The sequence below is a fragment of the Acinonyx jubatus genome, chromosome B2 (genome assembly GCF_027475565.1).
Source record: "Acinonyx jubatus isolate Ajub_Pintada_27869175 chromosome B2, VMU_Ajub_asm_v1.0, whole genome shotgun sequence".
Lineage (NCBI taxonomy): Eukaryota > Metazoa > Chordata > Mammalia > Carnivora > Felidae > Acinonyx > Acinonyx jubatus.
The window spans coordinates 30,125,149-30,151,448 of NC_069385.1; the positions used below are offsets into that span (position 1 = coordinate 30,125,149).

General features: G+C 40.5%; 1 long non-coding RNA gene across 2 annotated transcripts; it reads left to right on the forward strand.

The window, feature by feature from the left end:
* Window positions 1-4,045: 4,045 nt before the first annotated feature.
* On the forward strand, window positions 4,046-26,186 carry LOC128315514 (uncharacterized). Of its 2 annotated transcripts, none has more exons than XR_008298324.1 (4): window positions 4,046-4,464; window positions 8,576-8,700; window positions 9,826-9,957; window positions 22,745-26,186. It is a non-coding gene; the product is annotated as an uncharacterized LOC128315514 (long non-coding RNA). The 2 variants fall into 2 exon arrangements; XR_008298325.1 differs by having other exon boundaries at window positions 4,046-4,453.
* Window positions 26,187-26,300: the final 114 nt, after the last annotated feature.

Consider the following 26,300-nt stretch of genomic DNA (forward strand, 5'->3'; position numbering starts at 1 on the left):
AAAGGTCATAGATTGGAGGTGGGGAAGGGTTACTGACAGGGTGGGAGTGGAGGCTACAAACATAGAGTCAGATCATGAAAAACCGCGGCTATCTGTACTGGTGGTCTTCATGAGCACGGGCTTCTCCAAAGCTTGATCTGAATATGACCAGATTACAGGCAAATTGGACTAGAACCCAAGCATTTGGCCCCAATTTTTTTTTTCCATAAAACCATTTGGACAATAGTTGCACAACAGGAATTTTTCGATTGCCATCCTGTGGCTTTGTAGATAAGCAGCCGTGAATCAGCCAGGACCAAAAAATGTAATTCTGTTTGTTTTAACTGCACTTTTGTACACATGGACTCTGTCCCTCCATGGGAAAGTTTTACTTTGTTCAGTAGGCTGCGTGTGAAATCTGTGGCCTAATTCCAAATTATTTTCTTTGGTTTTTTCCTCTGCATGTTCTCCTAGTTTAGACTTGATCTGTTATTACACAGGTGGGTATAAGGCATGAAATACCCTTCATGTACTCTGGATTGAAATGATATTACAGGAATGACTTTGGACTTCCAGCCAGGTTCTTCGACTTGAGGCAGCCTCCCTGCCGTGCCGTCATTTGAGATCAACCACTGAATTGGGTGAACTGTGGTTTTGATTTGGTAATTCATGTTGGGTTCCTTTAAAATACAACACGGCCATGATATATCAAACTAAGAGAATATACACGTGTATATTTGGTCAACATATTGCCAAACATTCAGGTATTTTGAAATGTTACATAATTGACCGAATGCTGGTTATAATGACATGATCTCTGTACACTTATGTGTTATTAATTGGTCACAAGACTTCTCATAAAAACCACTTACATCATAAAAATCACTCATAAGATGCATCTCCAAAACAGGCTATATAATGTGAATTTTGAAATGTGCATAAAATGCTGGTTTTACAAGACATTTTATTGAACAGTAGGAAAGTATGTTTATCATTTTTTATGTTTATTTATTTATTAATTTATTTTTTTAATTAAAAAAATTTTTTTTCAACGTTTATTTATTTTTGGGACAGAGAGAGACAGAGCATGAACGGGGGAGGGGCAAAGAGAGAGGGAGACACAGAATCGGAAACAGGCTCCAGGCTCTGAGCCATCAGCCCAGAGCCCGACGCGGGGCTCGAACTCACGGCCCACGAGATCGTGACCTGGCTGAAGTCGGACGCTTAACCGACTGCGCCACCCAGGCGCCCCTATTTTATTTATTTTTGAGAGCGAGACAGCACAAGCCAGGGAGGGGCAGAGAGAGCAGAAAAGAGACACAGAATCCGAAGGAGGCTCCAGGCTCTGAGCTGTCAGCACAGAGCCCAATGAGGGGCTTGAACCCACTAACTGTAAGATCATGACATGAGCCAAAGGCGGACGTTTAACTGACGGAGCCACCCAGACGCCCCTATGTTTATCATTTGAAGAGAAATCAGTCCAAAGGACTTGTGGTTATAAAGACGCCATCCAGAGCCATCTGAGAGAGAGAAAGAACTTGGTAAAAGTCTGACAAACACCTCAAGCTCTTACTCTGGAATATTTTTGTTTGAACAAAGACATGCTAGCTTCAGTTTATTTTATTAAATAATTTGTGTCTTGAGGCAAAATTCTTTCTGAAACATCCACATGGACTTCGGGCCCCATCACATGCTATTTACTATGTAACTGAAGAATAACTACGTCTACAGCCCAGAATGGGAGATGGGAACAAATATGAAGTCCCCTCATCCTCTAATATTATTGAACCTGTTATCCTAGTGAAAGGAGAAGATGAAGGGAAACTTAGAGATATTTACATTCTTAATGCTGTATATCCAAAGCCAGTTTGGCCTAGGTGATCCATTTTTACGTAAGAAAGTGGAAAAAAATCATTCAAGTGTCCCTCCCTTATTGATCTTGGTTCTGTATGTATCTAAGGAGGATAAAAATATCTGCCCCACATCCTGCCCAGCAGGTGTTTATAAGGATGAGATGAAACAGAGGATGTTATAATACTTTGAAAAAGTACAGTGTACTGTATCTCCAAGTGGTAGTGTTGCTTTTTGTCTCCACTGTTGGAAGACCCAATGGCTCCCTAATTGGCTGATTATAAAAATTGTCTTGAGAGCTTTATATTTAAGGAGATTCCTGGGCTCATCTTCAGCGATTCTGACTCAGTAGTTCTATAGAAAGGCCTAGGGAATATTTTAAGTGCTTTCCAGGTAATTTTGGTGATTAGCCAGGTGTGGAACTACTGCTTTTGGAAAATTTCTCCTTTAAGAGTAAGTACTGTCAATAATGTGGGGCGCCTGGGTGGCTCAGTCGGTTGGGTGACCAACTTTGGCTCAGGTCACGATCTCACTTTCCGTGAGTTTGAGCCCCGCGTCGTGCTCTGGGCTGATGGCTCAGAGCCTGGAGCCTGCTTCCGGTTCAGTGTCTCCCTCTCTCTCTGCCCCTCCCCCGTTCATGTTCTGTCTCTCTCTGTCTCAAAATAAATAAACGTTAAAAAAAAATAATGTATATTTCACTTTATTATTCACATGAAAGGAAAAATGTTGATTGATGGTTCTAATAATAGCACGATCAATTGATCTTAGGAAGGCAATATGTGTTTAGTCGAAAAGTTCTGGAGTTGGGTGTTCCTGAGTGTGAATCCTGATTCTATATATAGTTTTAATGCTTATAAATCCATTTAGTAAGTGTAAGTTGGGGTAATTTCCCTGAGCTTCAGTTTCATTGCTTTAAAAATAATTTTTTTTAAATATTTATTTGAGAGAGAGAGAGAGAGAGAGACAGAGTGAGAGTGGGGGAGGGGCAGAGAGAGAGAGGGAGACACAGAATCCAAAGCAGGCCCCAGGCTCCGAGCTGTCAGCACAGAGCCAGATGAGGGGCTCAAACCCACAAACCGTGAGTTCATGACCTGAGCCAAAGGCAGATGCTCAATCGACTGAGCCACCCAGGTGCCCCAAGTTTCATTGCTTCTAAAATAAGGATAATGATGCCAACCTTGCAGGGTCTTTGGGAGAATTATATTGGATAGCTAATGAAAGGTTGATGGAACAAACAAGTCTTTATTAAAAGGTCATTCCTTTCCTACTCTTCTAATAACTTGATTTATTTTGAGTTACTATCTCTACGTTTTTGCAAGCGAGAAATAGTTAAAACAGATTAATTGTAACTATATACAGTGGTCCTTTTTTGCTGTACCTTTTATCTTTTTAATTAATATTTCTTGGATTCAGGGGCTTAAATGTAGAAACATGATTGCTGGTTGTTTTCAAAGTACACCGTGTCCTAACAGTGCTATATTAATTTTGTGGCAGAGTGAGAATGTTGGCAGTAAATCCTGAATTCTAGGGAGGTGGGTGAGCTCCAGTGCGATGAATGACCCATTAATTTATGAGAAGCTTGGGTACACGCTGCAGGGCAGGACAGAGCTGAAGGCACCGGACCATAATGTGGTTAAGTATTAAACTTTGAGTAGCATGTAGAAGAGGTCTCCATGGCATTCCTGTGGAATGTTTTAAGTAAACTTTTAATGAGTCACCATTATTAATGAACGGCTGATCTTTCCTCCTTAGGATCTTCATGTAAGTGATCTTCCAAGAATGCCTCTTGTGTACTAAGAGTTCTCAAAGTTGCAAGGAAAATAGTGAAAAGCAGGAGGGAAGTACAAAATTTATTTGTGATTGGTTGGGTCTTAGAGACGGGGAATCGGTCTTTAATCCGTCTTTCATTTGCCGAACCTAGTATCTTTCCAAATGATTTCAGGCACACCTTGAGGAATCTGAAATTCCAAGAAAATCTATTTGATTTCAGCTTCTTTCCAATGCCCATCACTGGCAGATGTTAGCACCTGTTTCTGTTCCAAAGCCTCTCTTAGGAGGTTTCTCTGCCTCTTGAGGTATTTGCATTCTTGTATAAGACCACATAAAACAAACAAGAAGCCTACCCAGAACATGGACTATTACACTATTTCATTATTGATTAAGAATTAAGTATTACTTGGCTGGAAACATTCAAACAGTTTTGAATTTTGAAATTTCCGTTTTTATTGGGTGGATCTAGGGTGCATTTCAGAAGTTACTTCTCCCTCTTCTTATGGGTGATGCATAATATTGGATATGACAGTACAATTTTGATAGATATTAAAAATGTCATCAGGTTCTTCCCCTGGCCTTTCATTCCCGCTGGCATGTAAGAAAGAGTAAAGGGAGAATTTTTGTTAAAGAAATGGGGGAAAAATCACACAGAGAGAAAGGCAGAGATGATCTTTGTAAGCAGACTATGAACTAAAACTGTTTTTTCCTCTCCAAATCCACAGAGGCAAGATAAACAGCACCTGTAGATATTAAGAAGAGTAAAGCAAGTTATGGGGACCCAGAGGCTAGAGAAGAATTATACGAGCTACTGACGATGCCAAAGAATTTTGGAAAATTTTGGAATTTTCAGGTCAGAAGAAGGTAACAATCAATGGGAGGCAAGTTCTGAGATGAAATGGATCTATATATGATATAAATGTGTATGTATGTATATGTATATAGGTCTATATATATGTATATATATGTATGTATAGTGTATCTTTCAGGCAGACTATTTGGGGTGTCATCAACAAAAGAAAGAAGCTTAATCACTGAAGACTTTGGCCCTGTGGAGTCAAGAGTGGGGTTCTTTTGTTGACCAGGTGGCCTGGCATTGTCTTTAGATGGAAAGGGGTCAAAGTCAATAATCTGCAGAGGGTACAGAGAAAAAAGCACATGAGGAAGCTTGAACCCATCACAGAGTAATAAAATGTTTGTTGAGCTGAACTATTGACCTGGCCAGTAACTGGAATAGCAGTAACAGAGAGCTTCTCAAGGTCAGTCTCAGACATAAAAAATGGTGAAGCTGGGACCCTTACAGCTTACCCACATCCCAAAGATTGATGACATAGGTTGGAGATAGGAGGAAATCACATCTAAGAATAGGTCTTAGCGTTATGCTTTCAGATACTTGCTTACAAAAGTCAGGGCTTAATTTCCTTAATTTCAAAAAACGGAATTAGTGATTAAACAAGGTGTTGTTGGGGACGCCTGGGTGGCTCAGTCGGTTAAGCATCTGCCTTTGGCTCAGGTCATGATCTCACACTTTTTGGGCTTAAGCCCCGTGTCCAGCTCTGTGCTGACAGCTCAAAGCCTGGAGCCTGCTTCGGATTCTGTGTCTCCCTCTCTCTGTGCCCCTCCCCCACTCATGTTCTCTCAAAATAAATAAATACACATTAAAAAAACAAAACAAAATGAAAAACCAAGGCATTGTCCTACCACTTGAGGTGAGCAGCTACTGGGAATGCTGCAAATGTAATTCTTTTCTTTTTTTTTTTTAATTAAAAAATTTTTTTTGACGTTTGTTTTTGAGAGAGACAGAGTATGAGCAAGCGAGGGGCAGAGAGAGAGAGGGAGATACACAATCGGAAGCAGGCTCCAGGCTCTGAGCCATCAGCACAGAGCTGGCTGGACTTGAGGCTCGAACCCACGAACAGTAGTGAGATCATGATCTGCGCCGAAATCGATGCTTAACCGACTGAGCCACCCAGGCGCCCCAAGTGTAACTCTCTTTAATGCAGATTGATGCCATGGGTGCCTTTCACTCACAGGTCTGCTATAAAATTGCCTGTGACTATCTGTGACATTGTACTATGACCGTGGGGCAGGGAGAGGTTTCCATAACTTCCTGGCTTTACCTGTGGAAATAATAACTCGGATGTTAAGCATTGTCTGTAAAGTCATCTCTTATTATTCCCAAGGGAACTATGCTTTCTGTTAAAACAGTTCATTGCTTTACTGTTGAGCTGTTTCATTCATTCCTTCATTCATTCATTCATTCGACATTTAATCTGGGCATTCACCATCAAATAGGCATGGTGCTTTCTTGTACTTGCAGATTGCATTTGTGTGGATTCTTACTCTGTGACCGGACATGTGATACCATTTAGACAAGAACAGGATGTAAATATGGGAGTAAGATATAGATGAAGCCTTTTCTTCTTAGGATGAAGGATTTTAGAGATGTAACATCAATTAATTTTTGTGAAAAGCCACAACATAAAAGGTTATCTTCCAACGAGGTGATTTGAAGAAAGAGATTTATTTATAGGTTATCAGGGCTCATGATCTGGCTGGGTAACTCATCTTCTCACAAAGAAGTCTCAGGAGAATCTGCCTGGTTTCTAGTCTTATCATGTCCACAGATGGAGGACCCAGCCAACTTTAAGTTTACTTTGTAAAAGTCTCTCAACCATGCATAGCTTTTCTAGAGCACAAACCTCAAAAATGCTTTCTATGCCTCCAATGCAGCATTAAATTAAAAGAAAGCATGTAAAAAAAAAAAAAGATGAACTGCTTGGATTCTGCTTTTCTTTTCTTTTTAAAAAAATTTTTTTTAAGGTTTATTTATTTTTGCAACAGAGAGAGACAGAGCATGAACGGGGGAGGGTCAGAGAGAGGGAGACACAGAATCTGAAACAGGCTCCAGGCTCTGAGCTGTCAGCACAGAGCCCCACGCGGGGCTGGAACTCACGGACCGTGAGATCATGACCTGAGCCGAAGTCGGCCGCTTAACTGACTGAGCCACCCAGGTGCCCCCCCATTTTTTAAAAATTTTTCTGCTTTTCTTTTCTTTTCTTTTCTTTTCTTTTCTTTCTTTATTATTTTTTTTAATTTGGAAAACAACAATCTTTACTGGCTGAGATCAGCTGCTTGTGTCTCCCCCCCCCGCACCCCCACCCACCCCCCACCCTCAGGTGTAACAATAGCCAGTGTTTACTGGGGTTACAAGGTGCTAAGTGCTTGACACAGACTGAGTTATTCAATCCTGCTGACACCCCTAAGACATTGCACTATTCCTTTCCCTCTTTTATAGATGAGGACAAAGAGGTACAGAGGCCAGGTAAAGTGGCCAAGATCTCAATGCTAGAATGTACAGTGTTGGGGTATGAACTTGGGTCCTTGGCTCCAGAGTCGGTGCTCTTGACCACCAGTCTCGGCTGGGTACAACAGGGGCAAAATGGGTGCTTATGATGTGTTAGTTCCCTCCTACGCTCGTGTCTGGATTTATCTCCAGAGGCCACCGCTGCCTTGTTAAAAATGAGAAGGGAGTTAAAGTGAAAATGTCAGAGCCAAAATGATACCTGGTATTCTTATTACTCTTTGGTCAAAGGCCCTAATGTGAATGTGTTGGGGGCTGGAGTGGGGCACAGGGCAGAGGCAGAAAACAAAGTTCTTTAGGGCAGATGTCAGCCCCAGGATATACTATCCACGCGAGCCCTCCAATTTAACAAGTAGCAGGCCTGGTCTTAGCTCATTGACTTATCTCTGACTTACCTCAACATTGACCCTGGTGGTGGAGGTGTGGTGGTGGTGAGGCAGGGAGAGAGAAAGAGAGAGAACTGAGAGCAGGATGAATTCGGATGAGATTTCTTCAAGAACAGAGACATAAGGGAAATTCAGAATAGATGGCAATGGCAGAACTAAAGAATGTGGTAGTTCTAAAGACATTTAGAAAGAAATGTCCAAAGAATGTCTCTTCTCAGACTCAGGGGCTTCGAACCTAATCACTGGGGAGGCTCGAGATAATCCTCATTTCTGTAGGCGTAGAAATGTGTGTGAGGAGCATTAGGTTAGGGCAAATGCGTTCAGTGTTTTCTGGAAAGGAGAACAAGCAGGCAACTGGGGTTTGTCTGGAGCCAGCCTCCCATTGGCAAGCTGCTGAAGGCTGATGGCATCATAGCCAGCAATGCTTCCTTCAATATCTGAGACAGAAAAGTGGCCTCACCAAAATGAAGCTTTTTGGTGGTTTCAGAAATATCCATGCCAGCCAGAAGTGAGTCTTGCACACATTACACTAATCCCTTGGCAACCACAGCCAGTACCTTCTGAAGTCTCCATTTCCTCCTGACTAGCAGGGCTAAAAACTGATATTCTGGGCTCTGAGGGAAAAGTAAAGCATTAGATGTGTTACTTTTTGCTACCCGCACAGCAGACTTCCAGGAGAGAGGTCGCTCCCCCATCCGCGCGTCTCAAACATATTCATCTGCATCATCTTTCGGTGAAAAGCAAATTTTCATCACCTGGAAAAGCCATTGTGTGACCTGCAAGGAGCTGCCCTCAGATCTGGCAAGGCAGGCTTTCAAACAAGGTTATTGTCATTGAGCAAAGAAAAAAAATCAAATGTTTGTTTTATTTCTTCATTAATATCTACAATGTTTGCCTTTTGCCATTCAGGATTTAAATAAATATACTCAGTGATGGACATTTACGTCAGTCACTTAATTTTCTTTTCAGAGTATGAACGGGGCCGGAATGAAAGCCAACTGTTTTATCAAGGTCGTTTTTTTCCAACTGCCTCTGACAGCCTCTGATCTCCTGAATGTGCTATGCCAGGAAGAGCCAACTCCAATATTCCAAGCGTGCCTCATCGCAAGAGAAAGGAGATGTTACAGTTGTTTACAAGACTTTGCTTTAAAGGTCCTCGTGACAGGTCTGTTCTAAATAAAGCGTCTCTTTTGCTTTTCAAAATCGTTTGCATGCACTTTTTCAGGAATGAGTTTCCATACGATGTGCTGCTTGGACACTAGAAGTTATCTTTGTACAGGAACTCCGAGGCGATTTGAAGGACACATGTCCCTGCTGAGCCCTTGCTGCTCAGAGATAAAATCCCCACAGGTGAGCATTGTCCTGCCCTCCTTTTCTGGCCAGAACTCTTGGTCCTGATCCTGTCAGGTGCTTCTCTGAGGTCTGGGAACTGGTAGAGAGGTGAGATGTGGCTAGAGGCCTGGTGTCATGCAAGGAACCAGGCCAGCCTTGGGCTTGATTATCCCGAGGACCAAGCCCACACCCGCCATGGACTGGATTTGAGAACGTGAGTCTTTAATGCCTGTGAGGCGTGGTTATCTTACTAGGAAGACAGAGCCAGTCACACATACTTCACAGGGTTCTGGTCAAGATTAAATTCTTCCCTTCCCTCCCAATCCTCAGTTAGGTTTGCATAACTGCTGTCCTGTTCAGGCTTCAGTCCGCAGCTGAGATGTCACCTCTTCCAGAAGTCTTCCCTGTGTCTGGGTAGGAATCCTCCTATGGTCCCTGAGATCACTCTTTTCTCTGCCATAGTGCTTTTCATGCCATATCACATTGTGTCTCTTACCCATTAAACAGTAAGCTCTGTGAGGACAGGAAACAGATATATCTTGCTTATCTGATGCACGTCATAGTGTTGGGTACATGGTCAGTTCTTGATGCTTGTGGAATGGAATTGAATTAAAGGTTAGTGTACATGTGGCTATGGTGGTAGCTCTTTTCCTATCCTTGTTCTTTCTTTCTTTCTTCCTTTCTCTCTTTCTTTCTTCCTTCCTTCCTTTCTTTCTTTCTTTCTTTCTTTCTTTCTTTCTTCTTTCTCTTTCTTTCTTTCTTTCTTTCTTTCTTTCTTTCTTTCTAGTTTATTTATTGATTTTGAGAGAGTGTGCACGAGAGAGAGAGAGAGAGAGAGAGAGAAGAGGAGGAGGGACAGAAAGAGAGAGGGAGAGAGAATCCTAAGCAGGCTCCACGCTGTCATCACAGAGCCCAATTCAGGGCTCGAACTCATGTACCGTGAGATCACAACCTGAGCCAAGATTAAGAGTCACATGCTTAACCCACTGACCTGCATAGGTGCCCTCTACCCTTCCTCTTTCTTGAGCACATCACAACTACAAGTGGACAATTAATAGTGGCCATTTGCTTCCAGGGATGGATTTCTCTTCTGCCCACATGGATGCCTAATGCTGGAACTGTCTGATTTCTCTGTCTCCACAGGTTATTTATGCATAACATTGCTTCCTGTTTGCATCAAACAGTCTTGCTTTGGACACTTCCTGAAACTTTATTAAAAATTGACTTTTCGATGTGGCTCTGAGACTGATCCTCTCAGGAATGAGTGGTTAGATGGTAAGTCGCTGCATAAATGGGTCTCGCTGGTGGGGAGAAGAGGAGAATGGGGCATGGGAGGGAGAGGCTGGGTTAGATTTCGGGGGTGGGAGAGAGACCAAACTGGGAAGAGATATGATACAGGTAACACTGACCTCAGCATCCGCATTTGGCAAACTAAAATATCGAAAATAAGAAGATACGCGTCAGCTCGTCACGGGTGTTTTCTTCTGAAAAGGCTGAGGAAGAGGAAGAGGTAAGATAGAGGGTTGTAGCAAAGGGGGAATAAATAGCTGCTAGGCCACCATTTGACCTTAAGACCAAATGAGGCCTGTCTTGGAATAATGGTGGTGTGGGTTTTTCCCCACACTGCTTGGCCCGTAACTACCTCACCGTGACCTCACCTGTGCCTGCCCACTCCTGTCACCTGCCTCCACTGCTGACTCAGGGAAAGCTTTTTCGATTGCTGCAAAACTTGGCCGGGTTTGAAGGGTTTAGGTTCTTGGGAGAAAAAGTTCAGTTCTATTGCCAATTCTAAGTTATGGTGACCTTCTTTAATCGTAATGATTAACTTCATGGCTAAAGATCACTGAGACATGAAAATTCAAGTACCTCTCAGGCTATTTAAAGTAAGCCCTACTTCTCCCTAGGGATTACTGGGAAAGTTCACGGAGGAAAGGGAAAAGGGAAAAGGAAAATAAGTCACCATGCCCTCAGAGGATGGAAAATGAAGAAGTTTCTCTGTAGCTTAAGTTAATAAACAGAGTTGAAACCACCTACACTGAGATCTAGGTCCTCAGAAAAGGCATAAGTTGAGGAGGAATTGAAGGTTTCAGTGACTGAGTTTAAGAGAGCTGTGGTTGAAGGGTTGAGTAGTGAGTACTCGGCTGTTGGAGTATGAACACGGAGTATTCATTTGGGGGGTGACTGCACCCTCTCCCCCCTGACGTAAAGCGTAGGGAATGCCACCAGCCATTCACAGCTCTTGTTTGCTTGCTTTGGTTGCATTTACCAACTGTTTATTTCTATTTCTTTTTTGTTTTGTTTGTTTGTTTGCTTTTTTAGTCATTCCAGTTTTATATGTGCTGCCAAATAAACCACTTCAATACATTTGTGTCTTCCGAGGATCGTGGCTCCTCCCCAATCCAAGAGTCACCATTGTTAGCCCCTAATATCTTCCCACCTCCACTGACTCAGGGCACCTTCCTACCTGAGATTCCTTGAGGCATCACCTTGAGATGGCAGTTTCTCTGTGCTTAAGGCAATTACATCTGGTTTCCAGTATAAACTTTCAGTGACGGCTCCTTTGGCTCTTATCAGCTGATCACATCTGTACATCGGCTTGCTGGGTAGCTCAGATCTGGGTACAGAGAGAATGGGCAGGGGTGAATGGGAAGGGAGAGGTAGTTTGGGAATCTGGAATGTGCAGGGCTAAGTAGGCAGAATGTGCTGTGATCATCAGAACTGAGTGCCAGATGCACCCTGGAGTCTGGCCAAAGAACACTGACAGGGGAATGTGGACCAGGCAGAAGGGAGTGACCTTTTTCTGTTTCTTCCCCCCGCCCCCCCGCATTTAAGACACAGAATATTGTATTCAAACCCATCAGAGACATGGGCCATTTGGATCATTATGTTGGGTTTCGAAGCATAGGTCGGGAATTGTATACGAGGGTGCACAGCGCTGGGTACAAAGGAACCGATCAGACCACAGCTTCCCAAAGTTTAGAAGAGAATAGGCTTCCCTGGAAAGGCAGCACCTTTGTGACATCTTAATCTTCCTCAGTCTTCTCAGTCAGCTTAGTATTCTCTTCTTCTTCTTCACCTTCTCCTTCAGCAGAATCCACACCAACCTCCTCATCGTCCTTCAAGTTTGCCCATAGACCACAAGTCTGACTGGATATGCGCCAACTGTGCCTTTGTTCACTAGTGTGTGTGTGTGTGTGTGTGTGTAAGAACAAGGGGGAAGGAGAATTTTCTGATGCCCGTGAGGACATGGCTGCCCTTCAGGAAGGAGTAATCTTACTTCGAAATTCCCCCTGCCAAGTGCCTTTCTCCTCTAGACAAGGAAGGTTAAATGAACATTGCTGTCTGACTACCTAGCTGGATTTTTTGTTCTCCTATAGTGAGGAAAGTATTCTAAAGCCTTTCACTGCATAGTCATTAAAAAAATACATATCACTTAAGTGATTGAGATTGAGGCGGGGGCAGGGAGGGGGGAGGATTCTCATTTACGTATACTGGAAAAAGAATCCAAGGAGGGAAAATGTCAAGAGATGAAGACAGGAAACAGGAAAATATAAGCTCTTCATCTAAAAGGGTAGCCCTTGTTATCCCATAGCTCTCTCCAGTTTTGGGTATAAGGAGGCAAAATATGAGAGAGAAGACTGAGGGGATGAGGGAAAGACCAGAAACTCTACGTCTGTGGCATTCTCCAGGATGGGCACAATCCCAGAGTGAAAATGCCATTCTCCCATTATTGGATATAATTTGGTTGTGAGGCCTATTGCCCTATAAAGTCTCTGGGCTCCTCTGCATCAGACTTCTGGGTCCTACTTCCTTGTTTTTTATTATTATTTTTTTTAACTTGTATTTATTTTAAGAGACAGAGAGGGGGGGGGGAATGTGCATGTGTGCACACGAATGGGGGTGAGACAGAGAGAGAGGGAGAGAGAGAATCCCACGCAGGCTCCAAGCTCAGTGCTGACCCTGATGTGGGGCTCGATCTCACGATGGTGAGATCATGACCTGAGCTGAAGTCAAGAGTCAGATACTTAACTGATTGAGCCACCCAGGCGCCCCTTGTTTTTATTCTTTAGCTAATATACTTCTTAGCACTTTGCAGTGGATTGCTCAAGTTTATTGTTTGCCAAATAGTGGTTAACACACTAAGTGCTTACTAAATCAGAGCATCCTTTTTAAAAAATTTTTTTAATGTTTATTTATTTTAAAGAGAGAGAGAGAGAGACAGACAGACAGAGAGCAGGGGAGGAGAAGAGAGAGGGAGACACAGAATCTGAAGCAGGGTCCAGGCTCTGATCTGTCAGCCCAGAGCCCAACACAGGGCTCGAACCCATGGACCACAATATCATGACCTGAGCTGAAGTTGGACACTTAACTGACCGAGCCACCCAGGCACCCCCAGAGCATCCTTTTCTAACTAAATGATTTTAACTAAAATATTATATAAAATATACTTTTAAAAATTAAGCAAACCATAAATGAGAATCAGGACCAACTCTCTCCTAGTTTCTCCCATTTGTATTAAGGGTGAGGCAGACATGATGCTCGCTATAATGCTCCCAGCTTAAAATTTCATTTACTCAGTCAGCAAACATTCATTGTGTGCTTGGTAAGTGCTTGGCCAGTGCAGGGTGCAATGGCGTGCAAATAAAACACTCTGCTCACCCTTTTGGCACACAGGTCGGGCTGGAAGAAACACTGATTAAATAATCAAACCAGTCTATGATTCTAAACCATGATATGTGCTACAGAGGGAAAGTGTCACACATTTATATATTTCCCTGGCGAGTGGAGAAACAGGGGGCTGATTTCATAGCAATGCCAGGCCCTGGATCAAACAGGGTGGGCTTCATGGAAATCTACATCTAAAGGTTATTCTTTCTGCTATGAAGTTGGGAAGAGAAGAGCGAGGAGGAACTCAACCGCTGAAGACTTGGATGGACAGTAAGAATTTTATTAGACTCAGGGCAATATTACTTTGCCCAATAAAGCTGGTGGCAATCCTCTTAATGGGTCAGTGAGCATCCAAGTGAAACCGACCTAACTTTGGCTCCAAGTCTGTGAGGTCGAGGCATTTTTAAGATCCATCCTTGGAGAAAAATTAACTTTACAAAGGCTCCGCCGAGTTTCAGATGATATTAAACTGCCTTCCTTTCATTAGGAATAACATTCAATGCATTAAAATGAGCACTGGCAGTAAAAAATTTAATTAAAATAATAACTACTGTAACAGCCCAAATAAAAAAAATGATAAAAAAAATCTAATTAAAAGAAGAGTGGCTACACACACATATTTTAACCCTTCCGTGGGATTTTAAAAACGTCTTCCATAAATTCCCAGGAAATTAGAGTTCCAATTTTATGGCGAAAGGATACATTCTTAGTACATAAAAGTGATGATATTTTGTTTAAACTCCAGAGTTTATATATAACTTTTATTATAAGTTGAAGTGGTCATGCAGAAATTTTCATACCGAAGACAGATATGAGAAAGTTGATTTGAGGGCTAAAATCTATTACTCCCTTTACGATCATATTCTCCTCGGATCATATTTTAAATTCATCATGTGTACGTTCCCTGTGTCAATTTTTCTTTTCAGGCTGAAAGAAGCTTCACTTCCCCTCTCTCCTGATATCTGAGCCCATGCCCACCATCTCTCCACTGGTCACCTGTCCCTGTGTTACTTCACACACTAATCTGTATAACTTGATTTTGGAGGCCTACAGACCAATAATGCAATAAAGGAATTTGTAATTAATTTTAGTGGGAGACTCTTTACCAATATTTCCCTCTCATTCTTCATGACACTATGTCTATAAGAGGTATTGATTAGTGCTCAAATGAGAGCTTAAGCCATAGCTACATAGGTTAAAGTGAGTTTTTGGTAATGTCTCACGGTTCTGTTTAATAATTTCTTTAACATTAGTAGCTTTATGCTGGCCAGGCTGACAGTTTTTTTAATGTCTTTTAAGAAAAGTTTTTAAGGTTTATTTATTAACTTTGAGAGAAAGAGAGAGAGAGAAAGAGAGAGAGGGAGAGAGAGAACAAGCTGGGAAGGGGCAGAGAGAAGGAGAGAGAGAGAGAATCCCAAGCAGGCCCCACACTGTCAGTGTGGAGCCTGATATGGGGCTTGAACTCAAGAACCATGAGATCATGACCTGAGTCGAAATCTAACATTGGATGCTTAATTGACTGAGCCACCAGGGCCCCCCAGGCCAACATTTTGTTATAGGCTGAATAATTTGCTTAAATTCAGAAGGCCTGGGCATTCTCAGGAGGCCCCCAGTACTGCTGTCACTCATGCACGTTTGGCAATATCCACTGGCCTTTGCATCCCCCAGCTTCCATGCTATGTATAGAGGAGTGACTTTCTTTCCGAAAGATGGGGCGTGAAGATGGTTTCCAACTGCATGAAGACAGTAACAGCAGGTTTTAAGGGTTCGATCTTCATGTAGGATCCTGTTTCTTTAATCATGGGCCGTGACTATGAATTCTGTTTCTGTTGCAGCTTGATGAAGTGTCAGACAACCAATCAACAGTAGACCTTTCTCTTCAAAGAGATTGTATGACGCTTATCGGAAAGACTTACGGGTCTTGGCTTCTGTGTCTATCTGTTCTCTATCCCGACCAATTATCAAGCCCAGCTGTGGGAAAACATCTGCTATACCCTTGTCGCTCTATATACTACTCACCAAATATTAAACTGGATCAGAAAAATGAATTGGCAGGGAGTATAGAGGTATTATTCCTTTTTTTAAAAAAATGTTTATTTCTTTATTTTGAGAGAGAGAGAGGCAGAGAGAGAGAGGAGAGAGAGAGAGAGAGAAGAGAGAGAGAGAGGAGGGGGGTGGGAGAGAATCCCAAGCAGGCAGGTTCCGTGCTGTCAGCGTGGAGCTTGACTCGGGGCTCGATCTCATGAACCATGAGATCATGACTTGAGCCGAAATCAAGAGTGGGATGCATAACTGACTGAGCCACCCAGGCGCGCCTAAGATGTATTATTTCTATTTTATATTTTCGGTTGTGCTCTTGCCATTTACTGAAAGAAGCCGCAAGGAATAGCCAAAGCAGAGTGTTTTGGCATACTTCGCCTCGACTCTGACTAATATTACTGAGGACATTGTCCGTCATAATTCTTAGCATCCAAGTGAGTAATTTCTTTTAGACTTAAGTACCAAATATGTTTTGCTCTCTCTAGGACATCAGTGCTTTTCTCCTCATGGACAATGCATGTAACTGTAGTTACAGTCAACAATGTAACTGACAACATTTCCATTTTTACTTCCGGTGGCAAGTAACTTAGAAACACTTCAGAATCAAGTACTGTTACTCTTTTGGACCTCTTGGCCTATAAATTGGAGTTCTGATGTTTCCCTCTGATTCTAACAATATAATCTGCTTTATATCTTTCTTGGTGTTTAATTTAATTTAATTTAATTTAAATTTTTTCTGGCATATGTTACCTTTAGGTCACCTCAGGACCTTTGTGGTATAAGGAAGATTATCAATCAGTTAATAAAAAAAAAAAAAGCTAGAATAGAAGTTTCCAGTCATTCTCATAGGTTGTTTTCCTGCACCATTTCTGACAAATGGTCAGGGCCTGTGTGTTTTTTGGATCATCATGTCAGGAGAAGGATGCTGGGAAGAAAAAGCCAGAGTTCTCTGACGTTGGTTTCCCCTGACATCTCCCGCTATCCAAGGCGTCTCATTTGTCTCTGAGCCAAACTGCCAGGATTCTCAGAGTCCTGCCTCCTCTTGGAAGTAAAGGGACTGAGGTTTGAAAGAGACAATTTATCTCCTCCATGGAAGCAAACAAGTCCCCTACCTTTGTGGTATAAAATGTTGGAAGTTTTAGGATTAGTTTTCCTATTTCTACCATCGACCTAATTAAACAACTACATTTTGTCTGAAAGGAAGATCGGAGTTATTTTTATAGTTTCACACCTGTACGCAGGGCTCCAGGTTTGCCAACAAAAAGAACAACAGAAAGTACTGGGTGAAGTGGGACATTTGGACACGACAGATTGCAGCGCACCGTCTCCTCCCTGCCTGTGGAGGTCTGCGCTCGGTCCCGGAGTATCCCCTCCCACCACCCTGCCTTATCCATGCCCCAGGGAGTGTGACTCAAGAAGCAAAAAATAAAAAATAAATAAATAAATAAAAATTAAAATTAAAATTAAAAACAATTAAAAAAAATACTATGACAGCAGGGGGCACCTGTGTGGCTCAGTTAGTTGGGCATCTGACTCTTGATTTTGGCTCCGGTCCTGATCCCAGGATTGGGGGATTGAGCCCTGCGTTGGGCTCCATGCTGAGCATGGGATTCTCTCTCTCTCTCTCTCTCTCTCCCTCTGCCTCTCTCTCCAGCTCTCTCTTGCTTCAAATTAAAGACAAAAGAACTATGGCAGGTATGAAGGGACCACAGGAGAAAGGAGAAAATTTTACATTTTAGGACCCCTGAATGCATTGTTTTCTCTGCCTTTTAAACAAGAAGCCCTGCATTTTCCTTTTTTCTTTTTCTTTTAAATTGAAGAGTAATTGACACACAATATTGTATTAGTTTCAAGGGTACAACATCATGATTTGATATTTATATACATTACAAAATGGTCACCACGATAAGTCTAGTTACCATCTGTCAACATACAAAGTCGTTATAATATTATTGACTATATTCCCTATGCTGTGCCTTGTGGCCCTGTGTGGTTGGCATTTGTGGCTCATATTTGTGGCTCACATTGTATTTGTACTGGACAGCACTGATTAGATCCTCCTTTCTATTTTTTTTTTTTTTTCCATCTCAGCCTACATAGCCTCAGTTACATTCTTTCAGGAACAGATTAAATGAGTATTATGTTAAAATGCTAAGCTAATTCCACCTAAAGTGTTAGTGTCAGTACAGTCATTTAACATGGTACCATTTCTAGATATCATTGAGTTTTAACTGGGATCTTTATGCCCTTATTCTATTGCAATGTTCTATAAGCTTAGCTTACATCAACATCCCCTGGAGGGCTTGTTAAAATGACATTCAGAGTGCTGAATCCTGTCCCCCAAAGTCCCTGACTCGGTCTGTCTGAGGTCAGGCGCAAGAATTTCATTACTAACAAGTTCCCAGGTGATACAAAAGCTGCTTGTGTGGAATCCACACTATTCTCATGGCTCCCGACCCTGGCTACAGGTCAGAATTGCCTGGGTAACTTTTGAAAATTTACTGGTGAGTGCCAAAGCCCCACCTCCAGAAATTGTAATTTAGTTGTTTTGGAATGGGGCTGAGGTAATGATATATATATATATATATATATATATATATATATATATATATATATTTCAGCTATCTTTTTTTTTTAAAGTTTATTTATTTATTTTTAGTAATCTCTATACCCAATGTGAGGCTCAAACCCACGACCTGAGACTGAGAGTCACACACTCTTCCGACTGAGCCAGGCAGGTGCCCACTCCAGTAATGATATTTTCAAAAACTCCCCAGGTGATCCTGTCACGAAGCACAGTTGAGAATGAATGCCTTAATTCAAAAGCAGTGATAAGTGGGAATTACAGGCATTGAGACAGGGCCAGAGTAGAGATGCTTTTCTTTTTTCTTTTCCCTTTGTGGGGGATAGAGAGCATACCATATGTTCAATCTTCACCCTAACCTGATGGGGCATGTAGGCTGATTTGTATCATTTTAATCTGATGGCGCTTAAGACTGGGTTCCAGGAAATATAGTGATTTGCCCACATTGCACAAGAAGATAACAAGAACTCAGTGCTTCCTTCTCTTTACTTGGAACAGCCTGATAAGCTCCTGAGGTGTTAGGAGGCCAAGACTTAGCATCTGAAGCTTCTGTCTTGTGTTTCCCTGTGTGGCTGGCATCTCTGAAACACGTGGCCCAGGCTGTGCTGTGCGGAGGCATTTGATTCACTTCAGGGAAACTTGGCGTCCAACGAAGTTACCATTTTCTCTTGTGGGTCTGATGTATTTGTCAAGAAGATGCATTTACGAAATAATTTAATCTCTTGTGTTTGCCTTCAAGTGATGAGAAAAACGTGAATATGAATTCAGTTTAATGATGAATCACCTACCAGCTTAGCCTAGACCCTGATTAGACTGACTCACTCAGTGTATGACTCATGTGTTAGTCAATTTATATTTTTTGAAGATGGATCGCTGTGACTCCTGGAAGTGTTGCATTTTCTCCTTAATTTCTGAAAACCATTATTTACTCTTGATAAGAAAATAAAAATAAATTGTAAATGGCTAATAATGAAATATTACACATCTATACATGTACATACACATCAAGACTTTGGCAGGGTGAAATGCTGTAGTTTCCAAGGTTATGGCTATAAGGTCAAGTAGGTTATTTGTCTTGACTAGATTAGTAGGAAATATGCTTGTTTCTTGACAAATTATTGGTGTGCTTGAGCAACCATCCACAGGTTGTGTATTCTGAGTTGCTTCTCAGTAGTTTGAATGAGTTCAAATGATTGTTCATTTGTTCCTGGTTGTTTTGGTCCAAGGCACCAGTGGTAAAAATCCCCAGTGATTATGAGCATTAACACTGAGAATTTTTTTAGTTCAGGTTTCTTAAGTTTTGGCTTAGAAACTTTCATTTCTTGAGTTCTCGAGAAACTACATTTCTTGAGTTTTGTCTTAGATCACAGGGGTCCGTTCTCAATATTTAAGGCTATTCTTACTATTTCCTCTTCTCTTTTAGATACTCACAAATGAATTCCATGTTTCCTGGGTTCTACATTTACTGTCACACCATTCTCTTGCCTTCCCTTCTTTCTAGTAGAGGTCAGACTTACACTTCAAGCCAGGCACACTTACCGCTGATGTGGTGTTGCTCATGGCTCTGTTCTTTGGAACAATTACTATCTTTTACCTTGACAGTTATTCATAATACATTGAGAAGATACTTCTTCACAAACCAAATGGTAGGTTATTGGATGGGAGAAATCAATCTTGTATATCAAAGTAGCCAAAGTCATATGCTGATAATTTTAGCAGGATCCTTTAAAATGACCAGAAATACATGTCCTTTTCTTAAGACAACCCATAATATAGAAGATGTTTTAAAATATCTGATATTTCCAAATATTAGTGATGCAGAGAGAACTACATTTAAACATTTTTTTAAGTTAATAAAAATGGAAATGGTTGGTTTGAATTTTGTCTCTCTTCTTTCCCTAAATTTGTATTGCTGAAGATACTATTTTTTAAGGCTATTTTTACTTTTTTTTTTTTACTTTTACTTTTTATTTTTAAGGCTATTTATTTTTGAGAGAGAGGGAGACAGAGCATGAGTGGGTAGGGGCAGAAAGAGAGAGAGAGAGAGGGCTCTTACTCAAGAGTAGTGAGATCGTGATCTGAGCAGAAGTCTGCTGCTTAACCGACTGAGCCACTCAGGCTCCCTGAAGATACTATCGATCAGTAAAATGTTTAAAAGAACTCTAATAGGTATGCAGAGAGCCTATGTTGTTGTTTTGTTTTTTTAAAAATAAATAACTTGGAGTTTATCTGAAAGAAGTGAGCGTGAAAGTTTTGGCAAACAACATCAAAACAAGTCGATGTAAATAATTTGTGAAAATAGTCTGCTAAAACTATCTGGAAAAATTTTAAAGTCTGTCTAAGACCTATATAACTGTGTACACAGGCAGGTATCTTTAATTTTCCCAAAGTGATTTTTGGTATATTTGTTTTCTGGTCTATAATAGTCAGAGACTTTTAACTGCAAATAACAGAAACCTAATATAAACACTTGAAAGCAGAAAAATAAATGTTAGGAATCCAGGGTCCCAAGTTTGTTTTCAGAGCTCTGTCTTCTTCTCTTGACTTCTTTTTTTTTTTTGGCTTTATTTTCATCTATGATCTAAATAAGATGGCTTCTTTTTTAATGGTTAAGAAAGATGGCTATAGGCCACCCCAGATTTCATTTTTCTTATAACTTGCCACCCTAGAGGGAGGAGACTCTTTCTCATACTGCTTCTATGTAGGAAATCTCAGAGAAGAGTGCAGTTGATCCTGCTTGGCCCATAGATCTATTCCTGAATCAATCATAATGGAAAGGGGAAGGCTCACTCTGGCATCTCCTACTAGAGACCAAGAATGGGTAGAGTCAGCCTCACTAAAACCACATAAACCATACTCCTTTAAGGAAAAATGTGTACTGTTATTGGAAGAAAAGAGAGAGCTGGGTTAGATAGACAAGATACAACAGATGTCCACTATTAGGCCACTTTATGTTTTTTTTTGTTTTTATAAGCTGTAATTTAGTGATTTTTACATATGGTTTTGAGTGTATGAGCGTTTTTGTGTGTTTTTTTTTTTTTTTGTTTGAAATACATGCTCATATTCTTTAAAGGAAAGTTCAGTTTTTACTGGGAAACATATTAACTTACATCCAGAGTTCAGCAGGTCTCCAGAGTTTGTCCTTGGCATTGCTTTGGAAGCTCTGAACTGCAAATAATCTGGTTAATAACCACATGGAAATAGAGAAGAAAGAAATGGAAATGCAATGTATAAAGGGAGAAATAATTCTTCAATTGTTTCTACAACACTGCCTTACAAAAAGTCCTAAATGTGGGCAAACACTTCCCCGCTATTGCATAAGCCCCCAGGAAGCCTGCTTGTTCCCCCTCCTAATATAACCACCATCCTGACTTCCAACCCCATAGATTAGTTTGCCTGCGACATCTCAATTTATGTAAATGAAATCCTGCAGTATGTACTCTTTTGTGTCTGGTTTACTTCACTCAGTATTATGCTTGTGACATTTCTCTATGTTGTTGAGTGCAATTTGGTCCTTTTCATTACTCTTTGGTATTTCATTGTAGGCATATGTCACATTTTATTTAACATTCTGTTGTTGATGGATATTTGGGTTGTTTCCACTTTTGGGCTACTATGAAAAGTACTGTTATGCACATTTTTACATGCTGTATGGGAAGCATATGTATACTTTTCTCTTGCTTATATATGTAGAAGAGAATTTGCTGGATCATAGTATATGAATGTATTTAGCATTAGTAGATGTATCAAATTTATTTTCAAAGTGATTTGTGCCAGTTATACTCCTACCAACAATTAATGAAAATTCGAGTTGTTTTCACATACCTACTAACATTTGATATTCTCAGAGTTTTAAATTTTAGCTATGTTGAAGGATTTACAAATTTTTTTTCTTATTGTGATTTTAATTTGCATTTCCCTGATGACTAATGTGGTTGAGCATCTTTTCATGTGTTAATTTCATTTGTTTATTTTGTCCCTTGGAGTGCTTGTTCAAGTCTTTTGCCCATTTCTTACTGGGTTCTCTTTTTCATATGGATTTGTAGGAATTCTTTATAAACTCTGGACAAAAGACTACACAAACATACACTCATATTTGTGGCTTGTTTTTTCAAGTCTTTTTTCACACCTTTTTCATAATTTTTTCACAGGTATCATTAAATGAAGGGAAATTCTTATTTTACTAGATTTCAATCTACCACTCTTTTCTTTTATCAGTAGGTGCTTTGTACATCTTTAAGATTCTTTCTTGGGTATTCTTGGGCCTTTGCATCTCCATATACATTTCACAATCAGCTTGTCAATTTCCATAAAAAGCTTGCTGGTGTTGGGATTGCTTTGAATCAAAATTTTTGGAAGATCTCTCTTAGGAAGTCATGTTTAGACTGAAGCTTGAAGGATTAAAAGGAGCCAGTTATGTAAGGAGAGGGTGGGGAGAAAGAATTTTCCAGGGCAAAGAAAACATAATGTGCAAAGGTTCAAAGTATAATAAAACTTAGCAAAGTTGAGAAACTGAAGGTGACCTGTGTGGCTGACTGGGGTGTTGTGAGTCAAAAGGGAAAGAAAAGGGAAGAAAAGGGACTGACTGGAGTGTTGTGAGTCAAGGCTCAGATCCTACAGTCTTAAAGGTAATGGTAAAGGATTTGATTAACAAGCGATTAGGAGAGACTAAGAAATTGTTGCTTTGTTTGTTTGCTGTTAACATTTTTTTTATTTTACTTTGGCATTTACTCAATTCTCTGTTGTTGTTGTTGTTGTTGTTGTTTATAGGTCATTTAATTTGAAAAGCCCTCAGAAATTTACAAAGCTATAATTTGATTCTCTTTGAATGAAAACAAAAGTGTAACATGAGCTTCGTTGGATTCCATGACTCAAATTTGGGTTGAATACATCCATGGGTACTTTCTGAACCCATTCAACTCCCACTATCCCTTGTATTAGAACTTAGTGCACTAAACCATTTCTTTGAAAACTAGGCGAAAATGTACCCCATGTGACTCAGTATATGTTCACTTCACGTCTACTTTCATTCTTCTTTGTTCACTGGGAAGAATCACAAAAGAGATGAGTCAACAGTAAATGCAGGAGTGTGAATCTGTGCCCATTATCCTCAAGCATCCATAGAAACACTTGTAGCTTAGAACTCTTATCAAAAGGCCTTTTGTTATTTCAAGGGCAGCGCTAACATGCACAGTGACTATATGTTTTTGAATGCTTCAAAGAATCTTTTCTATTCTCCAGTAAGAATACAGCTGCCTTAGCAATTGTAACACCACTTCATGTATAAAATGCTCTCCAAGTGAGTCCACACCATTATATTTATGTCAAAATGGTCAACCTTTACAATAGTACTTTGTATCAGAGTGATTACACGTGGCTCTAGAAAGTGAATTCTTGTTACTTTGTCTTACTGCCATAAAAAGAACACAGTTCAATAAATAGTCCAGTAGGCTTAAGGACAAGTTACATTGTTAAACTCTTTTGAGGGTGTAGAGATGATGGAGGCTGGAAAATGAATTGTAAAGGCCTTACCCATGTCTGAGCACAGGGGGGTGGGGTGCTCTTACGGAAAATGCTGAAGGACAGAGTGGGAGAAAATTGAAGAAAAAGACACAATTGGGGAGAATTTAATAAGCAGGAGTGAGCTATAAATAAAAGTGGTGTTAATCCTTGCTTTTTGCAGCTCTGCTCTGCCTTGAAGCCCTGGCCTCACCAACTGGTGTGGTCTGGAAAAGTCTTGTCCTTTGAAGTCACTTACTGAGTAGGCTGGGGTACATTTCTTCAGAGTACATAGTTAATTCTGGCTCTGAGCTCCACTCTGAGCTCCTGAGCCCTTGCTAGGGTCTAGTCTCTTTTCTGAGGGTATGATCATGTTCCCCAAATTCTCAGTTATAGTCTGGGCTCCATAACCAATGGGCAGCCTCCTGGAACTCCCATGTTTCTTCCTGCTTGGTTTCTGAATGTGCTTCTGGCAAGAGACTTTCTTCCTGTGGCCCAACTGCCAGGCCTAGGGCCCCTCAGGAATTGGCACTGGCATATCATCCATAGGTTGTCAACTTTCTTGGGCACAGATGTGGATGGTAGGCTTACCATGCTAGCAGTAGGGCCAGTCTAGCTACTTCATTTGTCCCTTAGCTATCATCCCACTTTGAGTTCTCTTTTCATTCCTTAACGAGCCGTGAAGAAGCGTCCTTCAAATTATCCACACTTCTATAGGTAATTATGCTGGAGTTAGAGTTGCCTTTTTGCCTTTCAGAGTTCCACCATACATTTGACAAATGGTTTCTATATATCCCTAGTCTCCCATTGCTTTTGATCCAAGACCTCATTATATGGAAAAATATGGAAGGCTGATGTCCATCAGGTTCATAGTTCTTATGTACCCATCTTCCAAAGGAATCTGGCCTCAGAGAACTATCAAGCTTACTGACATCTTAAAACACCATATGGAAGATACTATCTCTCAGAGTTAGTGTTTGTCCTGCCTGCTATTGCATATACTATGAATCAGTGAATAGGACATAACACTATTCGTCTAGTGACAGAAGACACAGGTTTGTGTACAAGGGATGTAAGTTGAAGTGGTTCCTTACATGAAGTTCCTAATGATATACCACCTACACCTAGATTTCATCTAATCTCTGTAACTCTGGGCTCACTTGACTTAGAGATTTCAGATCCTAGGAGACGTATGTGTCTATCAGAAACACAAGAGTATTTCCACCAAATTGAAAACTGAGACTATCACCTGCCTATCTGGGCTCTTTTTTTTTTTCCATGGTTTTTTCTTCCAGTTTTACTGAGTTATAATTAACATATAATATTATGTAAGTTTAAGGTGTACAGTATAATGATTTGATATATATACATATATATATGTTGTAAAATGATTACCACAATAAAGTTAATTAACACCTTTACCACCTCACATAGCTACTATTTGTGTGTGTGTGTGTGTGTGTGTGTGTGTGTGTGTGGTAAGAACTTTTAAGATTTAACCTTTTAGCAACTCTGGTCACCATACTTTACATTGAATCCCAAGAACTTACTTCTTTTATAATTGGAAGTCGGTACCCTTTGGCCGCTTTCACCCATATCCCCCTCACGTCCACCCCTGGCAATGATCAACATACTCTCTGTTTCTGTGAGTTCAGTTTTTTAGATTCCACATGTAAGTGAGAGCCTACCCTATTTGTTTTTCTTTGTCTGACATATTTCACTTAGCATAATGTTCTCAAAGTTCACCCATGTTGTCCATGGATGAATAATATTCCTATGTGTGTGTGTGTGTGTGTGTGTGTGTGTGTGTATCACATTTTCTTTATCCGTTCATCTGTCAACAGATACTTAGATTGTTTCCATGTCTCAGATCTTGTAAACAATGTTTTAATAAACATAAATGCAGATATTTCCTCAAGTAGTGATTTCATTTCTTTTGGTTATATACCCAGAACTGGGATTGCAAGATAATATGGTAGTTCTGTTTTTAATTTCTTAGGGACCGCCATACTGTTTTCCACAGTGACCACCCAATTTACATTCACCAAGGTGCAAAAAGTTTCCCTTTTCTCTACATTCACCCCAACACTTGTTTTCTCTTGTCTTTTTTTGAGAAGAGCTAATCTAACAGGTGTGAGGTGATATCTCATTGTGGTTTTGATTTGCATTTTCCTGATGATCAGTGCTATTGATCATCTTTGCATTTAGCTGTGGACCATTTGTATATTTTCTTCGGAAAAATATCTATTCAGGTCCTTTGCCCATTTTGTAATCAGATTGTTTGTTTCTTGCTGAGTTGTACAGGTCTTCTAATATATTTTGGATATAACCCCATTATCATATTTATGATTTGCAAATATTTTGTCTCATTTTGTAGATAACCTTTTCATTTTGTCGATTGTTTGCTGTGTAGAAGCTTTTTAGTTTGAGGTAGTCCCACTTACTTATTTAGCTTTGCTTTTGTTCCTGCTTTTGGTGTCATAGCCAAATGATCGTTGCCGAGACCAATGCCAAGAAGCATTTTCCTTATGGTTTTCTTCCTATGAATTTTGTGATTTTGAGTCTTATATTTAAGCCTATAGTTCATTTCAAGTTAATTTTTGTGAGTGATGTGAGATGGGGGTCCAGTTTCATTCTTTTGAAAGTGTATGTCCAGTTTTCCCAGCACCATTTATTTAAGAGACCATCTTTGTTCCATTTTAATATTCTTGGCTCGCTTTGTTCCATTTTAATATTCTTGGCTCGCTTATCAAATGTTAGTTGATCGCATACATGGTTTATTTCTGGGTTCTTGGTCCTATTCTATTGGTCTATGTGTCTTTTTTAT